The sequence below is a fragment of the Lepidothrix coronata genome, unplaced genomic scaffold (assembly GCF_001604755.1).
Source record: "Lepidothrix coronata isolate B3197 unplaced genomic scaffold, Lepidothrix_coronata-1.0 Scaffold89, whole genome shotgun sequence".
Taxonomy (NCBI): Eukaryota; Metazoa; Chordata; class Aves; order Passeriformes; family Pipridae; genus Lepidothrix; species Lepidothrix coronata.
Genome location: NW_016690269.1, coordinates 2,821,721 through 2,834,458, shown reverse-complemented (window position 1 = coordinate 2,834,458; position 12,738 = coordinate 2,821,721). Strand labels below are relative to the sequence as shown.

Sequence of the window (12,738 nt, the reverse complement as noted above, 5' to 3'; positions counted from 1 at the left end):
ACACGCACACAAAATAAATGGAAAGAACAGCCAGAGAGAAATCCTGAAAGTGTAATTTCCACTGTCTCGTATTCAGGCTTGGTTTTTTCCTTTTGAATTAGCAAATGCAGCTGTTAAGAGACCACACTATAGTTTGTTCTTTACTTCCACTGTGTTTTCCTCATACCATATCATTAAAGCAGCCTGTCTCACTTAATGCAATTTAGCATTTAAGATTTGCAGTGGCTGTAATTTGAAATAAACTCTGACTGTATAATTGAGCCACTTTGTAAAGGCAGCAGTAAAAACTTCATTAGAGTCAGTATTATGAAACAATATTTTAAACAAACTTGCTTATCTTCTTTAATTTCAGGGACTTAATTAACACATTCCCAGGATCAGAGTATTACCTTGCGAGATTAACTTTCAGAACTCCCTCACTACACTTTTAAATTGCAATAAAAACACCAGCAAAGAGATCAGGAGAGCACAGGACTCTCAGCACCCACGTTAGAATGCAGCCATTTCTGATTTAAAAAAAAATAAAATTGTTACAGTACAAATGTTAAAAAGATGTTACTTCTTCCAAGCGTGTAAATATTTTTCAGCCTCGCCGACATTACCCTTATGGTTACATAAATACATATGCATTGTTTAATATCCCCCATTATTGTGGGAGATTCAAAGCACAGAAATTAAGTGTCCTCTTGTCTGCATTAGAGCACTCATCCATCAGTAGCACGAAAAACAAAAAAACTAAGGAAATAGGACCATTCACTTTCTACAGAGAAACACCAAACAAAACCCCCAAAACACAGAGTAATTACATTCAACATTACCACGCAGGACAACTGCTCTACATTACAGGAAGAACACGCTGTATCACACTGGGACATAATTTGATGGCAGGAGCAGATGCTCTTTGAAAAGCCCTGGATGACTGGGAGAGAGATCAATTTCAAAATTCTAAGCACTATGCAAAGAAGTATATAGGGCATTTGTCTTATTCACATATATGTGCGCTACATACTTAAAATTAATAAAATTCATAGGTGAAAAAGTAACTGTAAAACGTGAGACTTCCCAAATGTATTCCAGCCCAAGATAAGAGTCCATAGATCTAACTCGTGCCACATCACCAAAACTGATTATGGAAGCTCAGCTTTAGGAGGCAAAGGCTCTCCAAAGTGCATTCTTGGAATGTTTAGGCATCTAGAATCCAATGCCTACTCTTTCGAAATACAGCAAGTTGTCACTTTCTAAAGTGCATCTAAATCCTACTGCAATCAAAGGATTATTTCAGACTTTCTGGGCAACTACAAATTCAGGTCACATGATTCTCATCTGACTGGCTTGATATTCTATGCTAGCCTTCAGGATACGGTATGAATTCCACATCCAACACAAATGTGGAATTCTGGCCTCAAGAAGTGACAGTCTTCACAAGTGGCTTACCATAAACACAGTTCCACAGGATACCCCATGACATGCACTGCACTTACACGGACCAAAGACTTTACTCAGCAGGCCACAAGTGCAAGCAGAGCGAACAGTAAACTGCCCCAGACAAAAACTGCCCGGAGATGATTCAAACAGCAGGTCAGCTGCTAGCCTGGCAGAGTCTAATGGCAATCTGAGAAACAGCTCCCTGGACGTCTGTACTGTGAAAGCACAGAAAGGTCTCATGTATAATTCAGCTTATTTTTTTTCCCCCAATCTAGATTAAAACTGCTACAGATTGTTGGCCATAACTGTTGACCACATTAGCAGCACTGTAGTGATGAGTTTCATACTATTTCTTCCCCCTCTCTATTCCTTCACACCAATCTTCATATGATCTTTATCTGTTTGCCCAGTACCAGTGTTTTCGTCTGCTATTTGGGAATTCCTCAGAAATTCCTTGCTTTCTTTGCATAACTTTTCATCTGGATAACAATTTCAGCATATGTGAACACATGACTCAAAACAGTAAGTATGTATGAACATATCATAAGAGAACTGCTTTCTACCTTCAAGGTTATAAAAGCCCAGTCTAGTTTTTGCTCTTTTTGCAGGGCAGAAAAAGAAAAAAAAGGCCTTATTACAAATTGTCCAACAAATCTAAGCAAACAAAAGCAGAAATTGAAGCCTGATCCATCAGAGACCTGGAAGTATCAGTTCACTGCATGCAGGTGAGAGTCTCAACATATCCTGTAAAAAACTCCATTATTAACTTGCCAGTATCTGTCCAAGTACTTCAAGAAATCACTGTGTAGGAAGACTTAATGCGCAGCTATGGTAAGGAAACCATACTCTTGAAGTTCACAAATCTGTAGGATCCATGCACACAAAGTCTTCTCATAAAGAGATTTCTCTTCTAGGGCAAAATTAAGATCATATAAGGATAAACAATTAAGGATAGGATAATCAGAAGTTTCGAAGTGCTAACAAGTGAGCCACATTTGTTTTTTGGCAGACTTCATAAATAGTCAGAGGACTGCTTACAGAAAGAATCATGACAAGACATTAAGAAGAAATTGTTACGCAGTATTAGTAGTTATCATACAGACTGTCACACAAAAGTTATGAAACTGAACTGCACGTCTCTGCCTCCTAATACAGAAAGTCCAATAAATGTTCTCAGAGGTTTGATATTATCCTGAGTGTCATCAATACTTCATGTAGCAGCAAAATGTAATTTCCAAGCGATTAAAAGTGATGATTTTAAAACTGCTTTTATTAAGTAGAAATTTAAAACTGAACTTCATCACTTGGTCTTAAGATCTGCCTGAATTAAGGTGCAAACGAGCCCATATGCTGAAGTCAACAATACAGATTTTATTTAACCATCAGAGCTAGAGAGACAGAAAGAAATAGAAAAGGGGGGGCAGAGGGAAGAGAGATTGATCGATCAAGCAGAAGACAGTCACCACCTGTGGATTCACTGGCATCCCACTGGTCCTTCTTCACCCTGGGCTTCTCAGTGGTGGGGGTCTCTAAATCATTCTTCTGGGAGCACTGCCCTTATTCAGTCCAAGTGCCAGGTATCCACAGAGGCATACTCTCATAACTTGGGGTGATCTTTGTCAGACAAGTATTATTATACCACCCTGTGGCTCAAAGATGGTCCTCTGTGGACTTTTCCTTGGTTCACGGGTTATCCACAGGGGTGATGTGCATGTAGTGGATAGCAGAAGACAAGACAGAAGCAGCAGAAGCAATAAGACAAGTAATCATACAGCGCACAATAGCTATCCAATTACACTCATCAACCCAATTCTTGTTAGCCTCTGCCCCCACCCTGTGAGTCCCAAGGATCAGAGTACTGACATCAGCCAGGAGTTGGGGATAACTCCTGGAAGCCAATCTTGGGGTTGGAGTGATTAGCAGTGATTTCTTTCATGTTGGCTCTGCCTTCTTCAATGGATGCTGCTGCATTGTGAATGGTAACACAGTTTTAGTGAGATTTAACATTCCACATACCCCTTGTTCCTTTAATAACAACGTATCTACTGCCAACTGATTTTGTAAGCCTTTTCGACACTTGTTGGACCTGCAAGTTAAGGTCTCAGAAAGCACATCTAGTCCCATTACTGACGGTATGTTCCTTCAACTAGGCCATCTATGCATAAAAAGTTCTCATGCAAAACACAAAAAAGTTCTCATACAACAGGTTTTCATGCAAACACATCCTTCCACTGGGCCCATACTCTATTGCTCTATTGTGATTTAATCCTGACAAAAAACAAACACTGTGCTTTACTACTGGTCATGACCTTCCTTTAAAATTGCTGCACCCACAACTGAGATGCACATGCAGTACAGAATGTATGTAGTTACCATACTGATTAGCATAAATAAAATAAATGAAGTAAAGATAGAAGTGCTTAGGACACGTAGGAAACCCAACAGAAACCCAATCAGATCTTCAAGTGGGAATACAAATCTCAGAGATCTGGAAAAACCCACCATGGTACTGTCACACAGGGAACAGAAGTGGCATTTTGCAATGTTATGTCGAATGAGTGATAACATTTGGTTCCATAAATGGTTCCAGGAAGAGTTACATGACAGCTAGTATTCCACCCATGTCCCATTTGAGGTCCATGGCTATCCCTCTCTGGTCTAGAGAGGGGGACTCAGCTACTTCCCATGTAACATGTTATTTGTTTTGTCAAGATTATCTAGTTCATTTGTCAATATCTCCTAAAAATTTAGTCAAATCATCATAAATCTAAACCCTTTTGAGGCAAAACTGGGAAGAGTTATACATATTCCCTGATTTGTATGCTTACAAATATGCATAAATCCTTGTACTAACTCCCAGGCTAAATTTGGTTGAATTCCCCAACTTTCAACTATTGAGACAAAGTAAAACATCTGTAAGATAAAAGTAAAAGCTTTTCCCATACTGTTTTATTCCCAGTAAAAAGACAAAATAAGCTTAGCAAAAATCAAACAATACATAAAACCATTTGTCATATATAATCCTATTAATATTTTGTCTCCCAATAAATTGCTTATGATAAAAGCACCAATGAATCACTAGAATTAATAAACTGCAGGCAAGTATGGTGGCAATTAAAACTTCCATCGGTTCCACACAGCTCAATTTCATCTGTTAGCAGGTTCCTATAAAAAGTGAAAATTCGGCCTACTACAGACCAATTATTAAAAAGAAGGAACAACCCACTGAGTGTTAATTCTATTCCTGTGCCTACCACACAAGTAACTAAAAACTTAAAGGGGCCTAGGGGAAAAGTGATTATGGTATCTCCTTGGCTGTTTTCTGTGAGCTTTCTCATATAAATTCACTGTCCAGTCCCCCACTCAAACTGGTTAATCTGCTTTCCAGAAGGACTGAGGGGACCACAGTGTTGTAATTCTGAGAGGAGTCGTCCCTAGTGGGTGACTCATGATCTCCAGTGGGGGTGTGCTGGCAGTATTCCTGGTATCATTTCTGGAAAAATAAAACAATACAAGTCTCAGAGCAATTGGTGTGGACAGGTTATCCCTTAGGGGCTCAAGTTGTTTAACAGCTTGGACTTGGTATTTCTCAGGTGGAATCTCAACTTCTATTTCATGAAGCACTTGCCCCACTGCTGTTGTTGCCTTTGTAATAAGTAAGCAATGATAAAATAATTTGCTCGTCAAAATCTGTATTTTGTACTTTCTGTATATTATAGCTAATGCTTTGTTGGGACTGGGGAGTTGTAAGCTGCGGGATAGTTAACTGCTGTGTTACTATTGTAAGTTGACTATCCCGCAACTGGCAGTTTCCTAGTCAGCAAAGATAAAGTATTTTACTTTACTGAGCACGTATACTATATCCTGTTTTTCTAAAAATATTGTTTAAGTGTACTCATTACAAAAGAAGAAGAGAACAAGGATCAGAGGGTCAAGGATAAAGATGATAAAGAAGAGCCAAGAAGAACACCTGGATCATCTGGATACCATTCCCATACTCAGCTCCAAGGACATTGGGCTAATTAAAACTATTGAATGGAAAGTCCCTGGCAATTAAAATGGGCCTATAACAGAACCAACCAGAATGAAGCCCGCGAACTCAAGCCCAGTCAAGAGCTAACAAATGACTATGGGAGGGGAGTTGAAAAAGTACAAAAGTTACTGTTTGTCTCTATTGACCTTGTGGGCCGGTGGGGAGCAGGGGCCTCTCCAGGCCACCCAGTGCGCTGATTTGCTTATCTGCACTTTATATAAATCTTACAATAAATTTTGCTGCTATATTTTGATTTGGTTTAATTACCTATAACACCTTCCTACTTTGTCAGGGGGATCTGATCAGATTTATTTCATGGCCAGAGGGAGTGAGACTGTAGAATTTTGACAAGCTCAGCCTGTGCAATAGTGGTTGAACACCTACACCCCTGTGGGAATCTTTTAAAGGTGTATTACCTCTCTTCCAGGTAAGTGCCAATTCAGTAGCGGTTCAAGATGCAGTATTAGCATTCAATTCCTGTAATAAACTAAACGACAACTGTCTGCTCAGCTCGTGCACCAGCCAGACAGGAGAAAAGGAAGGGGCGTGTGAAACCACCCCATCAATGCCCAAGCACGCGGGTGCTTGTATTGTATTAGGTTTGCAATACTGGGTACTGCAGCTGTTACTGGAGCCACATCAGCTATAACTTTAGAAATTCCATTTTGTGCTGAAGCAAAAATCTGGCACCGTGATACCCCAGCAATCCTCAAATCAGGGAGTGCAGGTATTGCATGGAGTAAACACATTGTAGTCCCTGGATTTGTTAGGGTTAGCAGACTTCTACTTCTTACCCAGGAGCCATAAATTAACCTTAGCAGCCTGGCAAATAATACTTGCTCCATCTACTCCAGTGATTTTAACTCCTTGCCATCCAGTTTGCACACCCAGCTTCTCAGCATCCCATTGCATTAACACTGAATGTTACACTGCCACATCTATTAGAAATTTTATTGCTGATGAGGAACAACTGCAACACAAATACATGGGATGCATTGACAGGATTCCACTTGTTGGATTTCAGTCTCACCTGATTTATGGCCAGACTGATATCTCAGTAGCTGCATATGGCACCATTTTAACCCATAAAATTCTCTCTTATATGCATCTCAAAGCCATGCCTGAAACTTTCCAATATGATCGTGCTCAGCAGCAAGCAATGGCTCCACCCACAGCCTCTTTTCAAGCTCAGTAACAGGCACTGCCTCTGCCTGAAGCCTCACCATTTTCCTCATTTAGCTAGTAGTTTAATTCTTTCACCAAATCTTGTAAAGATCTTATTTCACTTTCAGATTTCTGAACAGCCAGGACCCCTGTTGTGCTTCTGTAAGGGCAGCACCAAACCAGCACATACAACTGGCCCTTCCTGTGCCCGGTTTTAGTTTATGTTCTTTTGTAAGAACTGTAATTTCATCAGCCAACACTTGTGGATCATGCCAATCGTTATGTGTCCAGATGACACCGTGAGGAGAAGGATTAGCATTATCCCTTTTATTTCATCAGGAGAGGACAACCCCATTTGACTCACCCTTCAAAAGGTCATTCCTTCAAATGACCTTCAAAAGGTCATTCCTTTTGAATCAGTCATTAGCTCACTGAGGGTTAATGTCTTTCTCCCTCTTAACCATCTGAGGGTCAGTCTGACTTTCTCCTAGAGAAAAAAAAAACAGCTCCAGGTCACACCAGAAAACACTGCAATAGCTTTGCACTGCATTGATAACTATCGTATCAAAGGGATCCTGCCCACGACAACAATTTAATGTTAAGATCCAATTAGTGAGAGATGCTTTTGCCCAAAATAAGGTGAAAATGAGATCACATGCCAAAGTCAACAATACAGATTTTATTTAACAATCAATGTGAGGTAGAGAGATAGAAAGAAATAGAAAAGGTAAGAGAATGTGAGAGAGGGTGATCAAGCAGAAGGTACATCAACACCCATGGATCCAGCAGTGTCCCACTGGTCCTTCTTCACCCTGGGCTTCTCGGTAGTGTGTGCCCTTGCATTGCACGGGGGTACCAGCTTTAGAGAATCCAACTTTCGGGTATCCATGGAGGTGTATTCCCATAACTTGAGGTGATATTTGTTTGACTGGTGATACAGGTACAAGCAGTTGCTTCCTTTCATGCAGTTTGCCACAGCAGGAATTTTTGTCTGGATGCATTAACCAGGATGCACTAAACAGACCTCATCTCTGCCAGGCCTGGAAACAGCATCTTCCTGTTGCAAATTCCTCCCTTCTGTGCTTATCTCAAGCTCCCGTTATGGAGATTTATCCTATGGCAAGTTCCTTCTATGGCCCTGACTGTGCCTGAGACAGGCAACTGTGCTCTTTATGTCCTTACACCTGGGTTTTATCAGAATCACTTTGTACATTCAAAATTACCTAAAGCTATGACTTCAGACTCTTTTAAGAGAATAAGAGTTGTTAAATGGAAGAGAAGGTAGGACAAGAACCCCCATAAATGATTTTGATCAAATAGCTGATAAAGAACCTCACTTCACAACACAGATGTTAAAAGCATGAGGCAGTTTTCCATTCATCTTATTTCAGCACATTCTGTACTACTAAGAACACTGTAAATAAAACACAGCCCACAATCAAGTCCTAGATCTGAAGCAGGAACTGCTGTTGCCCAAGCTGTTGAAACTCCAAGATAGCAATGTTAACGTTTTGATTTTACAGTTCTTATTTCAGACCAATACCAAAAAAAAATATCTGCTCAAAGAGTATGCAAACTAAACACAAAACAAAGTACCAGTGTACGATACAGTGCATCCTCAAAACAGTCTAAAATATTTGAACCTTATCTATAAATTACGTTTAATAAAAGATCAAATGTAGAAATAACGAAGTTAAACTCAAGCTTCTGTATACAGACAACTGCTTGATAAGTTAAAGGAGGTTTCTAAATTACTGTTACATTTTTTAAAGACTTGTTCCACAGAACTCGGGGACATTTTTTTATAAAGCATTATTAACCTTTTTCCTAGTAGGACCTTTTGAATTTGCCATGATGCACTGCTATGTAGTAAAAGTTAAACAAATATTAAAGGCAAAGTTGAGCACTCCTTAAACTTGCTTCACTCTAATCACATAGCTTTCCTTATAAAACCACAATTAATTATTTCCACGTTCATTACAGCTCTGCTCTTCTCACATTTCACAGCATTTTAAGTACATGCATAATAACCAGTTATGAGCTGAGAAAAGCCTTACCAGGCACACAACAAAAATGACTAGTGATACCACATACATACACTGAAGTGCTTCTATTGAGGGTATCAGGTTAAGAAGTCTGTGCCACTGGCAGCACCCAGGCTTGCCTGGTTCTCCCCATGTTTATCACACTTCGGTTACCCTTCCAGACTGGCAGAGCCCCTTCACCTGTCAAAACCACTTGCCACTCTATCATAGTTTCTAAAGCTATCTGCCACTCTGAAATATTGAACTAAAGCAAGCCAAGAATTCTTCTTTTAAAAAAAAAACAACTTAGAAATATCTTACTTCTCAAGCACTCCCTTACATTCTTTTTGCGTTATCCTACTCCCTGACTTCAGCCTTCAGTTTTCCTTGCATTTACATAAACCATTTTACCATTGCTTTAAAGAAAAAGTCCTTCAGTCATTTGACTGTGACTAATTCAGTAAGCTGCTCAACCTTTTTTTACATAGTTCCTCATACCAGTAGTCTTGGGACCACTGCAGAGTTTCATTCTGTCCTAGGCCGTCTGCAAAACTAACCACAATACACGCTCCTCTGTGGTTTCTGGTTTCTCACTGAGGGCTACTTGTCGCAAACAAAACTTCTAGCCACCACCTCCAAAAAACTCTGCCCTTCAGTCAGCATCAAAAACTATCTAAAAAAAATCATAAAGCAGACTGCAGAACACAAGCTAAGCAAGTCTCAGTGGTTGTCTTCAGCAGCACAACTAACACACCACCGAATTACGGCTGCAATCCTATCCAGCCCACACAACACTGCACACAAAGAACATGGGCCTGAGAGGTGGGACTGTGAGGAACTCATGACGTTCAAGAGGGCCATGTAAGTGCAGGGTGCTGCACCTGGGCCAGGGCAATCCCAAGCACAAACACAGGCTAGTAAGAGAACGCACTGAAGAGCAGCCCTGCAGAGTGGGACTTGTGTGTGTTGGTGGATGAGAAGTAGCTCAATGTGACTCAGTAACACGCATCATCGTGGCTAGGCTTCGCGAACGAAGATTTACTTGCAGGCGAAAACACCAACTGTGGCCTGGGCTGCACCAAAAGCAGAGTGGCCAGCAGGTCAAGGGAGGAGATACTGCCTCTTTAGTCCACCCTCGTGAGACACCCCTGGTGTCAGGCCCCCAGCACGTGAAAGACATTGACCTGTTGGAATGGGTCCAGAGGAGGGACACAAGGCTGATGGCATGGCTGGAGCACCTCTCCTACAAGGCTAAGTTGAGAAGAGATGGAGTTATGCAGCCTGGAAAACAGGCTTTGGGACAACCTCACAGCAGCCTTCCAGTACCCAAAGGGGACCTACAAGGCTGCAGAAGGACTTTTTACAAGGCATGTAGTGACAGGAAATGGGGGAATGGCTTCCAAGTGAAAGACAGTAGGTTTAGGTTAGGCATTAGGAAGAAATTATTTACTGGTTTATCAGAACTCCTCAGAACATCATGGAACAAGTCATACCTACACAAGCATCTTCTATAGCTTAAAAAATTAATCTTCCTAACAAAAACAAGCTCTCAGTGCATACCTAAAGTTTATTACTTACAAATATAGCTTCAGTAAGTTAAATTATGATGTTTGCATCTGAAGGAGGTTAGATGACTGACAAAAATAATGTCTTTTCTGATACAATTCCCTCAGAGCACTTCACTGTACTTAAGGAAAAAACCTTCTGTTCTAAGAGATTACAGATTTTGTCTCAAGTTACAGATCCTTATGGAGCAAAAGTACAGTGATTTTTTTAAAACCACAATGAATAAGTGAAGTAACAACAAATTTCCAGACAGACAATCCCATATACACAAGCACCTATAAACTCACCACATTTTACCAGTATACCTTGATGCCTCAGAGCTTTTTTTTTATTTTTAACTTTTATAGATTTTAGAAGCAGATGTGTAGTGAATGTAGGTTTTAATGTAGCTATATTATATCTCTCACCCTGCAGCATAATGTTTACACACACTCAACCCAACTCCCCATTTCGTATCAATCTCTCTAAAATTCCCTTAGCGTGTTTAGTCTTCTTTTCAAGGTAGAATTGTACAAAAACACCCTAAGGCCTGGACCAGAAGATATCACACAGACACAGCGAACTTCAAGCTCAGAACTTTGGAGGGACTCCAAGGACTGTACACGCTGTGAAGAAGATGAAGATGACTAAGAAAGGGTCCCACACACCCCCAGACCCAATTCCTGAAGGGGTGTATTGGGGGCAGAACCGGGGGTGGACAAATTGGGATTGGATGGACCTTATTATAAAATCATAGAACCACTGTCTGAGGGCCCTGCGATGTGTATTCCTCTAGGCCTACACACTCAATAAAGGACCTGCTCTCTTTATCTTATCTCATACACTAAATTGGCCTGGAGTCTTTTTCTCCGAGGTCTTTTAGGCAACACCTCAATACCTGCATCATCAACACAGACAAATATTAACCCAATCATCTTCAACAGCAAGAATTTCTCCATTTTGCCCTCACAAGCTTTTAATAGCAGTGATTGAGTGGACACCTCTCAACCCTCAGGGAAGCACCTATAAACTCACCCCATGCTTCAGTAAAACCTGTGAACATTTAACTGTCCACCGCTCCACAATGATCTTTCGACTCGCAGCCTTATTCAACTACCAGGAGTAGAAGTCACTAGACTGAAAACAATACAAACACAATTGTACTTAGTTTTGTGTTGAATATAACCATCAAATTATTACAGCTCTCTGAACTCAGGAACTGGTATAGCATCTCTAACTACACTAATACACTGAGTAATCCTTGCAGTAACACTGGAAGTGCAGATGCACAGAACTGACCCCCATTCTACCGAATAAGCGACCAGAGGCAGGCTAAAAAGATGGACAAAGAAGGACAAAGTGGATGACTTCACTTTCATCATAAGGTGCACTTTAATCATGCTTTGTCTATTTTTCATCCTTTGTTTTCCATCTAAAAGGCAGCAAGAAGTTTCTCTAGTGAAACTAATGGAACATTCAGTCCAGTATTGCTGTGTGGGAATTAGCCCACCTCTGTCCATAGGTTTTAATCAATCTTCCCTTGCTGAACAGACATTTGCACCTGCAAGAGACGATCATCTCTGTTGATCCAGCTCAACAGTTCACAGATCAAGGTTTCTCCCATTATTTGGGTCTTTGAATCAACTGGAAACAGTTTGGGAACATCTGACCAAAACTTCCTTCATTATATTTAATTATATGCTGCTCTATATTATCCTGGAATTCTTCAGAGGAAGAAAAAGGGCCAGAAAATGTCTAAGAGAACTGACATGTGCTAAATGAGCTTACAACAGCTTCATTAAATAAAAAAAAAACAAACAAAAAACCACCAAAACCAATGTGCTTGTCAACATCAAATTTTAAGTTCCACATTAATCCATGTAGCGGTTTTTAAACAAAAAAGTTTCTAGTTGATTTTCTTTCTAACAGTTAACATTTTATCTACACACATACTCTTAAGTCACTCTTTGGCAGAGCAAAACTAATTTTGAAAAGAAGAAAATAAATTTGCCCACTATTGCAATATTATGCACACCTTAGTATTAAAACAATAAAGACACATACAGTGCATTTTTAAAGACTCGTTTTAGAGCTCTAGTCTACTCTTCTCTCAAGCAGCACAGATATGCACAATCTCTTTTACTAATGAATGACTTGCCTGTGCTAACAGAAGACAGGGTTCAATTTCGGTATTATTTTGCCTTTCTACTATGGAATCATCGTGAACAGCTACACGAATTTAGCTGAAGGCCTTAAAAACCAGTTATTATATACTTAGTAACAAATATTTAATTTCTTTTCACTATACTGCAACAATTCTTCTTGTGACTTTATACATACTATACCACCACTCTAAAGTACAATGATATTTTTTAAAGTATCCCCTTAACAGGCAATGCAAAAATACTTACTTAACCTTGTGTATGTTCTTACTGACTGATCATTTAATACTTACACGGCACTCCACGTTTAAATAAATCTTACAAGACAAGACTTTTATAAAAATCTGAAGAGATTGACTTACTCAAAGTCTTGCATCACTTTATC

The 12,738-nt window shown here is 39.9% G+C and overlaps 1 protein-coding gene across 4 annotated transcripts in view; it reads right to left on the bottom strand.

Moving 5' to 3' along the window:
• The window catches only part of SPIN1 (spindlin 1), a 46,225-nt gene that overhangs the window by 22,588 nt on the left and 10,899 nt on the right, over positions 1-12,738 (bottom strand). Inside the window, exon 2 of one of the 4 annotated variants that reach the window (XM_017821174.1) lies at positions 6,987-7,109. The exons of the other annotated variants lie outside the window; for them this stretch is intronic. The gene's annotated coding sequence lies outside the window, so the exon portion shown is untranslated. The remainder of the gene's footprint in view (positions 1-6,986; positions 7,110-12,738) is intronic. 4 annotated transcript variants of the gene reach the window in all.